Source organism: Schistocerca gregaria, chromosome X (genome assembly GCF_023897955.1).
Source record: "Schistocerca gregaria isolate iqSchGreg1 chromosome X, iqSchGreg1.2, whole genome shotgun sequence".
Classification (NCBI taxonomy): Eukaryota; Metazoa; Arthropoda; class Insecta; order Orthoptera; family Acrididae; genus Schistocerca; species Schistocerca gregaria.
This window is the reverse complement of record NC_064931.1, coordinates 637622498-637635813: the sequence shown is the minus strand read 5'-3', so window position 1 is coordinate 637635813 and position 13316 is coordinate 637622498.

Genomic DNA, 13316 nt, shown 5'->3' with positions numbered 1-13316 from the left:
AAAATTTCATATGGTAAACTAGGATATTTGTATCACTAACTGTACCTCTCTTGTTAATTATATTTTTAACTTTGTCTAACAGATCTGAAGATGGGCAGCTAGCCTGAAACCGGTCATTGAAAATTAAAAATAGCGATCAAAGACTGAAATGCTATATTTTTAAATAAATTGTTATAAAAAGCTTCTCGGCGTATAGTGAGCTTATTTCACATTACACGCTGTATAAACATAAATATGAATCCAGTTCTCGGCAAGATCTCTGGGACAACGAGCAGATCTCAAGCTAAGTATTTTTCATTACTGAGTTACACCACCCACACAGACCATTTTTTTTTCATCGAGCACTTTACGTTGTAAAGTGAATGGAACATTTATGTGCCATCCAAAAGTGAGTAGAAACGTAACAATATCCTCGTCGGTTTAAGTGGTATTTCCTGTTATTTGCTCTTTTTCTGTCTGATTTGACGCTGTGAAGAAGGTTACTATGCAGTGCCGATGAAAAGAGTCGAAAAGAAAAATGAAATAAAATTAAATCTTCGTTAGCTCTAGCTTTTGTGACCCCATCGGTATCAGCGGCGTCCTTTCGATGTATAGTTCGTGGAACTCGTAGCAAAAATCGTTTGTTCGGCGTCGCTGGGGCAGGAGTATATTTGAGAGGAGCGGCGGCGCAGACGTCACGTAAATAGCGTATAGGCGGCGCTTGGGCCGGCGGTGCAGGCCCCGGCGCGTTTTGCAGTAAGTGTATGAAAGGCCGGCCATCTCGCTGATTGCGACGTGAACACCCCTCGACAAGGGCGCTGCGCTCAAACGCCCCTGCGCTGCAAGTGCTCCGTGTCACTCCACGATGCTCGTGGCCCCGTTTTCAACTGCGCGCCCGGCGCACCACTCGCCCGAGTATTCCTAACTAGCGGCCGTGCTTCTGCAAGTCTCCACAAAGGAAAGCGCGTCGTCTGCGCGCTGGATGGCCGTCGTGCCATCCCGCGCTCCAGTTCTGCCACAGTCGGAAATTTAGCTCGAGCCTCCCTCGTGCGTATTTCAGGAGGTACGGAAGGCCCGAAACGACCCGGAGGCAACTGCAATATTTCTGCCGGTGTAAACCGTGGAGCACGTTGTGTAAGCAGACATGTGTTTCCCTTTGCTCTGTTTACGAATTAATGTATAAGTCTTCCTTCCCGACTGCTCCCGCGTTAAACGCATCGGCGACATCGCTCCACTGTTTGTTCAGCCGGCACCGGAGCCTTACGGATTGTTCAACGGGCTGAAATGATTATCTGTTGGGAAGCCATCGTGCAACTGTATCATGAATCAGTACTGACGAGGGGACGGTACGAACTCCCCTTCACCGATTTCCTTCACACTGACAGTGTGTGCAGGGCATGACTAGAACCTCAATACAGGAGGAAGCAACTCTCAGCCGTTTTCGAGAAAATCGAGTTAGAAAAGTTTTGGCGTACTTATATACTTCGTATAATCGATGTTACTCAATGAGTCCGCAACCTAGTGAGTAAGCGTTTAGTTTCATAAGCCCGACATCTCTGTATCGTATGTCACTGCTGTTATATGCTGTATTTTATCTTATTTCCCATGTAATCTAACAACAGATTTATTATATCTGTGCGGGCTATCACTATTTAGCGATTCATTTATTATTTTCATGTCCTTTATCTTAAAAAAACAGAATTTATTTTTCATAAGGAGATTGAATACACAAGAATTCCAGTCAAATCAGTATAGCCATTTTATTTATATTATGGTATCTACATATGTGGAAGGTATAATGCGTAACCCATGGACTACTGCTCCCTGTCGAGGTTGGATAAGCAGCTGCCAGCAGAAAGTCGTATACTCCTAGCTCACTTATTTGTTACATAGTTTAATTCTTAATTTCTTTGCGTGTTTTTGGTACTTGCGTTGTTTAATTCATAAATTTCGGGCGTATTATAGTATTTGAGAATTGTAGCATCGCGTTTTAGTACCTGAATAGTGTAAAATCGCGTAGTCTCCTTCCGCCGTTGAGCAGTGTGCCAGCAGTGATCAAGTAGCAGCATTACTGCACTTACTAGGCAGTGTTGTATTTTAATAACCGTTTAAAGTTTGTGTCGATTTGTTTGTGCTCTCTGTAGGTTAGTTCATACTTTCTTTGCACAACAGTTTTTAGCAAGGATAGGGACTGCAATTGCTGTGTTCGGATGCAGGCTGAGTTGGCATCCCTTCGCTCCCAGCTTCAGGCAGTGTTGGCTTCGGTCACACAGCTTGAGGCTGTTGCCAATGGGCATCACTGTGGGGGTCCGGATGGGGGTTTGTCGGGGACGGCCAGCTCGTCCCACGCATCCCCCGATCGGACTACGTCTGTGGCTGCCAAGGATACTGCCCACATTGAGGCTGATCCCTCACCTGTGGTAGAGTGGGAGGTCGTCTCGAGGTGTGGCAGGAGGCGAAAGACATTCCGGAGTGCTGAACGGAAGGCCTCTCCAGTTTGTCTGACGAACCGGTTTCAGGCTCTGTCTCCGGCTGATACTGATCTTCGGCCTGTTCCAGAGGTTGCCCCTCAGTCTGCAAGATCCGGGCGGTCGCAGAGGGTGGGCCTACTGGTAGTGGGGAGCTCCAACGTCAAGCGTGTAATGGGGCCCCTTAGGGATACAGCAGCAAGAGCACTCCGTGTGCATACCGGGGGGAGTCATTCCAGATGTGGAAAGGGTCCTTCCGGATGCCATGAAGGGTGCAGGGTACACCCATCTGTAGGTGGTCGCTCATATCGGCATCAATGATGTGTGTCGCTATGGATAGGAGGAAATCCTCTCTGGTTCCCGGCGGTGAAGATTGCCAGTCTCGCTAGCGGGATAAAAGCAGAGCTCACCATCTGTAGCATCGTCCAAAGGGCTGACTGCGGACCTTTGGCACAGAGCCGAGAGGAGGGTCTGAATCAGAGGCTGAGACGGTTCTGCGACGATGGGCTGCAGATTACTCGACTTGCGCCATAGGGTGGTGGGGTTTCGGGTTCCGCTGGATAGGTCAGGAGTCCACTACACGCAGCAAACGGCTACACGGGTAGCAGGGGTTGTGTGGCGTGGACTGGGCGTTTTTTTTAGGTTAGATGGCCTCGGGCAAGTACAGAAACGGCAACAGCCTCAAAGGGTGTGGGGAAAAGTCAGGAAATGCGGGGACCAAGCAGCAATCGGTATTGTAATTCTAAACTATCGAAGCTGCATTGGTAAAGTACCGCAACTTCAAGTGCTGATAGAAAGCACAGAAGCTGAAATCGTTATAGGTACAGAAAGCTGGCTGAAGCCAGAGATAAACTCTGCCGAAATTTTTACAAAGGCACAGACGGTGTTTAGAAAGGATAGATTGCATGCGAACGGTGGTGGCGTGTTTGTCGCTGTTGGTAGTAGTTTATCCTGTAGTGAAGTAGAAGTGGATAGTTCCTGTGCATTATTATGGGTGGTGGTTACACTCAACAACCGAGCAAGGTTAATAATTGGCTCCTTTTACCGACCTCCCGATTCAGCAGCATTAGTGGCAGAACAACTGAGAGAATATTTGGAATACATTTCACATAAATTTTCTCATCATGTTATAGTCTTAGGTGGAGATTTCAATTTACCAGGTATAGACTGGGACACTCAGATGTTTAGGACGGGTGGTAGGGACAGAGCATCGAGTGACATTATACTGAGTGTACTATTCGAAAATTACCTCGAGCAATTAAACAGAGAACCGACTCCGTGGAGATAACATCGTGGACTTACTGATAACAAACAGACCCGAACTTTTCGACTCTGTAAGTGCAGAACAGGGAATCAGTGATCATAAGGCCGTTGCAGCATCCCTGAATATGGAAGTTAATAGGAATATTAAAAAGGAAGGAAGGTTTATCTGTTTAGCAAGAGTAATAGAAGGCAGATTTCAGACTACCTAACAGATAAAATCAGTAAGTAGCTCGAAACAGCATATCCAGACACTCCGGGATGATGATGGCATTGAAACAGAGGATGACACGTGTGAAGCTGAAATACTAAACACCTTTTTCCAAAGCTGTTTCACAGAGGAAGACCGCACTACAGTTCCTTCTCTAAATCCTCGCACAAACGAGAAAATGGCTGACATCGAAATAAGTGTCCAAGGAATAGAAAAGCAACTGGAATCACTCAACAGAGGAAAGTCCACTGGACCTGACGGAGTACCAATTCGATTCTACACAGAGTACACGTAAGAACTTGCCCCCCTTCTAACAGCCGTGTGCCGCAAGTCTCTAGCGGAACGGAAGGTTCCAAATGATTGGAAAAGAGCACAGGTAGTCCCAGTCTTCAAGAAGGGTCGTCGAGCAGATGCGCAAAACTATAGACCTATATCTCTCACGTCGATCTGTTGTAGAATTTTAGAACATGTTTTTTGCTCGCGTATCATGTCGTTTTAGGAAACCCAGAATCTACTCTGCAGGAATCAACATGGATTCTGGAAACAGCGATCGTGTGAGGCGCAACTCGCTTTATTTGTTCATGAGACCCAGAAAATATTAAATACAGGCTCCCACGTAGATGCTACTTTCCTTGACTTCCGGACGGCGTTCGATACAGTTCCGCACTGTCGCCTGATAAACAAAGTAAGAACCTACCAGCTGTGTGGCTGGATTGAAGAATTTGTAGCAAACAGAACACAGCTTGTTGTTATCAATGGAGAGACGTCTACAGACGTTAAAGTAACCTCTGGTGTGCCACAGGGGAGTGTTATGGGACCATTGCTTTTCACAATATATATATAAATGACCTAGTAGATAGTGTCGGAAGTTCCATGCGGCTTTTCGCGGATGATGCTGTAGTATAAAGAGAAGTTTCAGCATTAGAAAATTGTAGCGAAATGCAGGAAGATCTGCAGCGGATAGGCACTTGGTGCAGGGAGTGGCAACTGACCCTTAACATAGACAAATGTAATGTATTGCGAGTACATAGAAAGAAGGATCCTTCATTGTATGATTACACTTACTTCTGTAAAATATCTGGGAGTATGCGTGCGGAACGATTTGAAGTGGAATGATCATATAAAATTAATTGTTGGTAAGGCGGGTACCAGGTTGAGAGTCTTTGGCAGAGTCCTTAGAAAATGTAGTCCATCAACAAAGGAGGTGACTTACAAAACACTCGTTCGACCTATACTTGAGTATTGCTCATCAGTGTGGTATCCGTACCAGATCGAGTTGACGGAGGAGATAGAGAAGATCCAAAGAAGAGCGGCGCGTTTCGTCACAGGGTTATTTGCTAACCGTGATAGCGTTACGGAGATGTTTAGCAAACTCAAGTGGCAGACTCAGCACGAGAGGCGCTCTGCATCGCGGTGTTCTTGCTCGCAAGGTTTCGAGAGGGTGCGTTTCTGGATGAGGTGTCGAATATATTGCTTCCCCCTACTTATACCTCCCGAGGAGATCACGAATGTAAAATTAGAGAGATTCGAGCGCGCACGGAGGCTTTCAGACAGTCGTTCTTCCCGCGAACCGTACGCGACTGGGACAGAAAAGGGAGGTAATGACAGTGGCACGTAAAGTGCCCTCCGCCACACACCCTTGGGTGGCTTGTGGAGTATAAATGTAGATGTAGAATCTGATCACAGACTAACGGAAATCATTAATTCATGCGACATATAGCACGTTAATCAAAGCCGAAATTTTTGCATGTGCATAAGTTTTTCAATACGTCTATAGTAAAACAAACTAGGTTTACATTCAGGAACGGTTCTCACAATTTAGTCACGTACAGAACATTTCTGTTGTCAGTATTACAGAGAATGAAAAAAAAAATGTACCGGAAGCGAGATACGATGCTAAAACTCGCTCGCCTTTGGACTCCTTAAATGCAAGTGCCAAAACAAAATATATAAGCATGCCTAAAATTTTCATACATGATTTTTTCCAAAACGGTTAAGAGTTGCGTCTCCCTGTTTACATGTTCTGAAGTCCTGGTTGTGCCCTAAACACTCTAACGATATGAGTCAAATCGGTCAGGGGAAGTTTGAACGGTCTCTTGTGGAAAATTAAGCACCACATATCGAAAATGTATGTTTTCCACAACATGTTTCAGGACTACATCACTCCATTATCAAGTGCCATAAAACAAGGAGACACATATCATTACATCGCTACTCTACACATACTGACAACCATGTAAATATATCTGAAGTGCCGGCCGCGGTGGCCATGCGGTTCTAGGCGCTGTAGTCCGGAACCGCGCGACTGCTACGGTCGCAGCTTTGAATCCTGCCTCGGGCATGGATGAGTGTGATCTCCTTAGGTTAACTAGGTTTATGTAGTTCTAAGTTCTAGGGGACTGATGACCTCAGATGTTAAGTCCCATAGTGCTCAGAGCCATATCTGAAGTATTACTTACCTTAAAGTTACTATGCCATTACGCACCGGCAAAAGTTGACATTGCATCTTTGCTGCTAACTTAATACGTTGTCGATGTCTAATGACATAGTAAGCTTAACATATGTAATACTACGGAAGAATATAGACAATTTATACGGTTGTTAGTATATGTGCTATTGCTATGTAATGTTTTGATAAAGGAATAATGTACTTACGAAAAGTTTTGTGGTAAATACATCACACATTTTCGATAACTGTCGTGCGACATTCTCCGCACTAAAGTTGAAATGGGAGGCACTACAGCAAAGTGTATCACACGAAAAATTGTGTCCCAAATTTCAAGTACTTACCTTCACTGAGGACTTTAGAGAAAATTCTGCTCCCCTATCGATTATAGTTTATCTGGAGACTACAACGGAAAGAAAGGTACGAAACGTTTACCATCGCATACTATGCTGCCTACTGAAACGCAAATGTCGGTATCATCAGTGTTACGATTAATAGGGTCCGCCTCCTAACAACACACAGTGATGCAGGGTGAACTAAACTCTAGCGGCAAAATTATAGACATTGTTAGGGGATATTATCTGAGTACTTTGATATAAGCGACAAGTGGTCTCTGGTGGCTTGTTACATACACTACTGGCCATTAAAATTGTTACACCATGAAGAAATGCAGATGACAAACGGGTATTCACTGGGTGAATATGTTATACTATCACTGACATGTGATTACATTTTCACGTAGTTTGGATGCATAGATCCCGAGAAATCAGTACCCAGAACAACCACCTCTGGCCGTAGTAACGGCCTTGATACGCCTGGGCATTGAGTCAAACAGAGCTTGGATGGCGTGTACATGTACAGCTGCCCATGCAGCTTCAACACGATACCACAGTTCATTATGTGTAGTGACCGGGGTATTGTGACGAGCCAGTTGCTTGGTGTGTAACCAATGGCGTCCCATACCATCACGTGAGGTGACATACCAATATGGCGATGACGAATACACGCTTCCAATATGCGTTCACCACGATGTCGTCAAACACGGATGCGACCAATATGATGCTGTAAACAGAACCTGGAGTACACCATCGCAGGCTCTCCTGTCTGTGATGCAGCGTCAAGGGAAACCGTGGTCATGGTCTCCGAGCTGATAGTCCATGCTGCTGCAAAATTCGTCGAACTGTTCGTGCAGATGGTTGTTGTCTTGAAAACGTCCCCATCTGTTGACTCAGAGATCGAGAAATGGCTGCACTATCCGGTACAGCCATGCGGATAAGAAAAAAAACATCTGTGGTCATCAGTCCCCTAAAACTTAGAACTACTTAAACCTAACGAACCTAAGGACATCACACACATCCATGCCCGAGGCAGGATTCGAACCTGCGACCGTAGCAGTCGCGCGGTTCAGGACTGAGCGCCTGAACCGCTAGACCGCCGCGGCCGGCGAAATACTGCAATAACTTCATGATCAATGTGCGGGTGTGGAATTACACCCACACTATTCTGAAACTGAATGTTACAAAAAAGAGCCGCAGTAGGTTGCTCTCTGACACAGTGGAAACTCTAGTACCTTCCACCGCGGAAGTTGAACACGCGCAATGGACGTGGTCATCCCATAGAGGGCTCCGCCTCCGCGGCGGCTATTCCGCGCAGCGGCTCTCGCGCAGCGAGGGCGCCACCGCTACGCCACGTGCAGACAGCGGCCAATAGCCGCTCCCTTCGGTTTCGTATATAGGCGCCCGCTCTGCCCTAGCCCACCTCCCACAGCACACCCGTCCTGAAAGTAACTCCACCCCCGATGTTATCCTCGCTTCCCCCAACTTCCTTTGTCGCATCGCCGTTGATGTCCTCGATCCTGTCGGTAGTGACAATCTTCCTGTCCTTCTCACCATCTCCTCTACCCGTCCCGCCACCTCAGCCACCCGCCCAGCTGCCCCTCCAGTCTGTCCATGACTACCACCGTGCCAATTGGGATGCCTACCGGGAATCCATTGCCTTACAGGTCGAAAGCCACCCCCTCTCCTTTCATCACCCTGATGACATCACCCATGCCTCTTCCTTCCTTCAGAAGACCATCACTGACGCTGTGGAGGCTCATGTCCCTACCAAACTCATCCGCCCTCACCGCCCTACGCTTCCTCCACAGGCCGTCCTTCTTCTGCGTGAATCCCGATTCCATATTCTGCTAACAGTCATAGCATCTCGACCAACGCGAGCATCAATGTCGCGATACGATAAACCGCAATCGGGATAGGCTACAATCCGACCTTTATCAAATTCGGAAACGTGAGGGTACGCATTTCTCCTCCTTACACGAGGCATCACAACATCGTTTCACCAGGCAACGCCAGTCAACTGCTGTTTGTGTATGACAAATCGGTTGGAAACTTTCCTCATGTTAGCACGTTTTAGGTGTCGCCACCGGCGCCACCCTTGTGTGAATGCTCTGAAAAGCTAATCGTTTGCATATCACAGCATCTCCCTGTCGGTTAAATTTTGCCTCTGTAGCACGTCATCTTCGTGGTGTAGCAATTTTAATGGCCAGTAGTGTATATAGTGGCGGTATTATGGCGTTTACAAGGTATAAAATGGCAGTGCATTGGTGTAGCTCTCATTTTTACTCAGTTTATTCATCTGAAAACGTTTACGACGTGATTATGGCCGCACGACGGGAATCAACACCCTTTGAACGCAAGCTGGTACTTGGAGCTACACACATGGGACATTCCACTTCGTAAATCGTTAGGGAATTCAACATTCCGAGATCCACAGCACTAACTCTCACCACGTACAACGCAGCGGCTAACGGGTTTCACTTAACGTCCAAGAGCAGCGGCGCTCGCGTAGAGTTGTCAGTGCTAACAGACAAGCAACACTGATTGGAATAACCGCAGAAATCAATGTGGGACCTACGACGAACGTATCCACTAGGACAGTGCCGTGAAATGCGTGGTTAATGGGCTATGGCAGCAGGCGACCGACACGAGTACCCTATGCTAACAACACTATATCGTCTGCAGCGCCTCTCCTGGTCTCGTGACCACATCGATTGGGCCCTTGACGATTGTAAAGTGTGACCTGATCAGATGATTCCCGATTTCAGTTGGTAAGAGCTGATAGTAGATTTCGAGTGTGGTGCAGGCCCCACGAAGCCATGGACCAAATTTGTCATCAAGGCACTGTGCAAGCTGGTGATGGCTTTGTAATGGTGTGGGTTGTATTCGCATTGAATGAAACAGGTCGTCTGAGCCAACTGAACCGATCACTGAATGTAACTGATTAGGTACGGCTACCTGGAGACCGTTTGCAGTCAAACAACGGTGGAATTGTTATGGATGACAATGAGCCATGTCACCGGGCCACAACTGTTCACGAACAGTTGAATAACACTCTGGGCTATTCGAGTGAACTATTTGGCCACCCATATCTCCCAGCATGAATCCCATCGAACATTTATGGGACATAATCGAGAGTTCAGTTCGTGCACAAAATGCTGCACTGGCAACTCTTTGCCAGTGATCGGCGGCTATAGAATGGCTCAATATTCCTGCAGGGGACTTCCAACGCTTTTTGCTGAGACCATGCCACGTTGAGTTGGTGCACTACGCCGGGAAAAGGAGGTCCGACACAACATTAGGAAGTATCCAATGCCTTTGGTAACGTCAGGGTATCATTAGGAAAAGCAACTTCGTTAATGTCCTAAATACTTCGCGATCTGACGATGATTTCGCGGAAAACCATGCATATGAAAACATTATCTCAAAATCTCAGGCCTGCAATTCATTACGGATCCGGGGGTATATTTTATTAATTTCATCGCTTTTACTTGTGATTTCCATTTGTTGTGCGATGATAATAGAGTACAACCAAAAGATACGGCGATATATCAAATATTTTGATACTCGGAAACTCATTCAGAGACTAGTGAGAGACTACCTAGCCAGAGCCTGGCCGCGGTATTTAACGGTGAGAACTCGTCAGAAGGCCATTCTGTCATGTCTCCATCCTAATGTGCTGTTTCCATACAACTGACTGGCACATACACACAGCTCAAGGGTTATTATTTCTGTTAGTGGTGGTTTTTAGTAAAACACAGGTAATATCTGGTGTTCCCCAAGGAAGTGTTACAGGCCCTTTTTATTCCTGATCTATATTAACGACATATGAGACTATCCGAGGTTGCAGATGATGCTGTCATTTACCGTCTTGTAAAGTCATCAGATGACCAAAACGAAAATTGGGAATTTGCGGTAAGATCTTATGAGACCAAACTACTGAGATCATCGGTCCCCAAGCTTACGCACTACTTAATCTAACTTAAACTAACTTACGCTACGGACTACACACACACACACACACACACACACACACACACACACACGGGAGGATTCGAACCTCCGATGGAAGGAGCCGCGCGAACCGTGCAGGACGCCAGAGACCTCGCGGCAACCCCGAGCGGCTGCCCAAAACGAATTGCAAAATGATTTACACATGATACCTGTATGGTGCGAAAATTGGCAATTGACCCTGAATAAAGAAAAATTTCGGTTACGCGATAAGTCTCACAAATCTGAGAGCTGTAAATTCAACTACATACTTTCGGATTACAAATAACCTAAATTGTAATGATCACATAGATAATGTTGTGGGTAGACCAAACCAAAAACTGCGATTCATTGGCAGGACGCTTAGTTGGTTCAACAGGTCTACTAAAGATCCTGCTTACACCACGCTTGTCCGCCTTATTCTGGAGTACTGCTGTGCGGTGTGGGATCCGCATCAGGTGGGACTGGCGGATGACATCGAAAAAGTTCACAGAGGGGCAGCTCGTTTTGTATTATGGCGAAATTGGGGAGTTAGTGCCACAGACATGATACATGAGTTGGAATGGCAATCATTAAAACAAAGGCTTTTCGTTGCACTGGGCCCTTCTCATGAATTGTCATTCACCAGTTTTCTCCTCCGATTGCGAAAACATTCTTTTGGCGCCCACCTACAAAGGGAAAAATGATCATCACGATAAAATAAGAGAAATCAAGGCTCACACAGTAAAATTTAAGTGCTAGTTTTTCCCGCGCGCCGTTAGACAGTGGAACGGTAGAGAGCTCGCTTGAAGGTGATTCATTGAACCCACTGAAAAGCACTTTATTATGAATAGCAGACTAATCATGCGGATGACACACTTCGCAACCGAATCAGTGCACGGATCCGGGCCAATGGGAGTGCAGCGTCATACTCATAAGTGGAATCGTACTGCCAAGTTCTTTGTAAATTTGACTCGACTGGTAATCATTGAAATATCACATAGTCTCTTAACTTTCATTTAGTTTCCTTTTCCCATCCTGGATGCTTCACTTTTTATGTCAGGCATTATAATCACATTATTACTACACTACTGGCCATTAAGATGACGTCCTACAGACGCGAAATTTAACCGACAGGAAGAAGATGCTATGGTAATCAAATGATTAGCTTTTCAGAGCATTGACATAAGGTTGGCACCGGTGGCGACACCTACAACGTGCTGACATGAGGAAAGTTTCCACCCAATTTCTCATACACAGCCGGCCGCGGTGGTCTCGCGGTTAAGGCGCTCAGTCCGGAACCGCGTGACTGCTACGGTCGCAGGTTCGAATCCTGCCTCGGGCATGGATGTGTGTGATATCCTTAGGTTACTTAGGTTTATGTAGTTCTAAGTTCTAGGGGACTGATGACCACAGATGTTAAGTCCCATAGTGCTCAGAACCATTTGAACCATCTCACACACAAACAGCAGTTGACCGGCGTTGCCTGGTGAAACGTTGTTGTGATGTCTCGTGTAAGGAGGAGAAATGCGTACCATCACGTTTCCGACTTTGATAAGGTTGGGTTCTAGCCTATCGCGATTGCGGTTTATCGTGTCACGACATTGCTGCTCACGTTGGTCGAGATCCAATGACTGTTAGCAGAATATGGAGTCTATGGGTTCAGGAGGGTAATACGGAACACCGTGCTGGATCCCAACGGCCTCGTATCACTAGCAGTCGAGATGACAGGCATCTTATCCGCAGGTTCGAATCCTGCCTCGGGCATGGATGTGTGTGATGTCCTTAGGTTAGTTAGGTTTAAGTAGTTCTAAGTTCTAGGGGACTGATAACCTCAGCAGTTAAGTCCCATAGTGCTCAGAGCCATTTGAACCATTTGAAGTATTTCCACACCAGAAACATAGTTTGACCCATCCCAATGGGCCCCAAATGTCGCTCATGAGAAACTACACTGCTGGAAAAAAATTTGTACAACTGGATTGTCGACGTCGATTTTGATTCGATGACGACATATGCCACCTGGGGGATAGGAGATATACTGATAATGGTTTCAACGTTATACACCGACTAACAGCATGGTGGCATAGCTACCAGAGCGCCACCTGTGTCTACCCTTTAAAAGGTAATGCTCATAGCCAGAATTTTCGGTGTGACGCAAATATGTGAAGCAAGCGGACACCCATGCCACAGGGACAAACTTGTGTTTCCTACAGCCAACTGAGCGAGTTTGAAATGGGTCAAACTGCGGCCTTCCCAGGAGTGGCGGGAAGGTACTTTCGGAGAATTGCCAAAATGTTGCACGTGCTGTGTCACTTGTGCAATGATGCTGGTATCAGTGGTTGCTTGAACATTCTCACGCCAGTAGACACCTGCCAGTATCGTCGTATTGTAAGGGCAGCACCACATCACAGCTAAGCGGACTTATGAGCCGAGGCTTGTTAACACGCATTGTTGCGAACCAGTTATTAGCAGTGGGACTACGGGCACGTGAATCTACAGCCCATCTTCCACTCAGCCCACAGTTCCGATGTGCAACGGATCGACTGTTACCGTCAGAGGGTCGCTTGGAAGATGAAATGATGAGACGTAGTCTTCAGTGATGCAAGCAGATTCTGCTAGCATGCAACTGATGGTCCTTTGCTCCTACG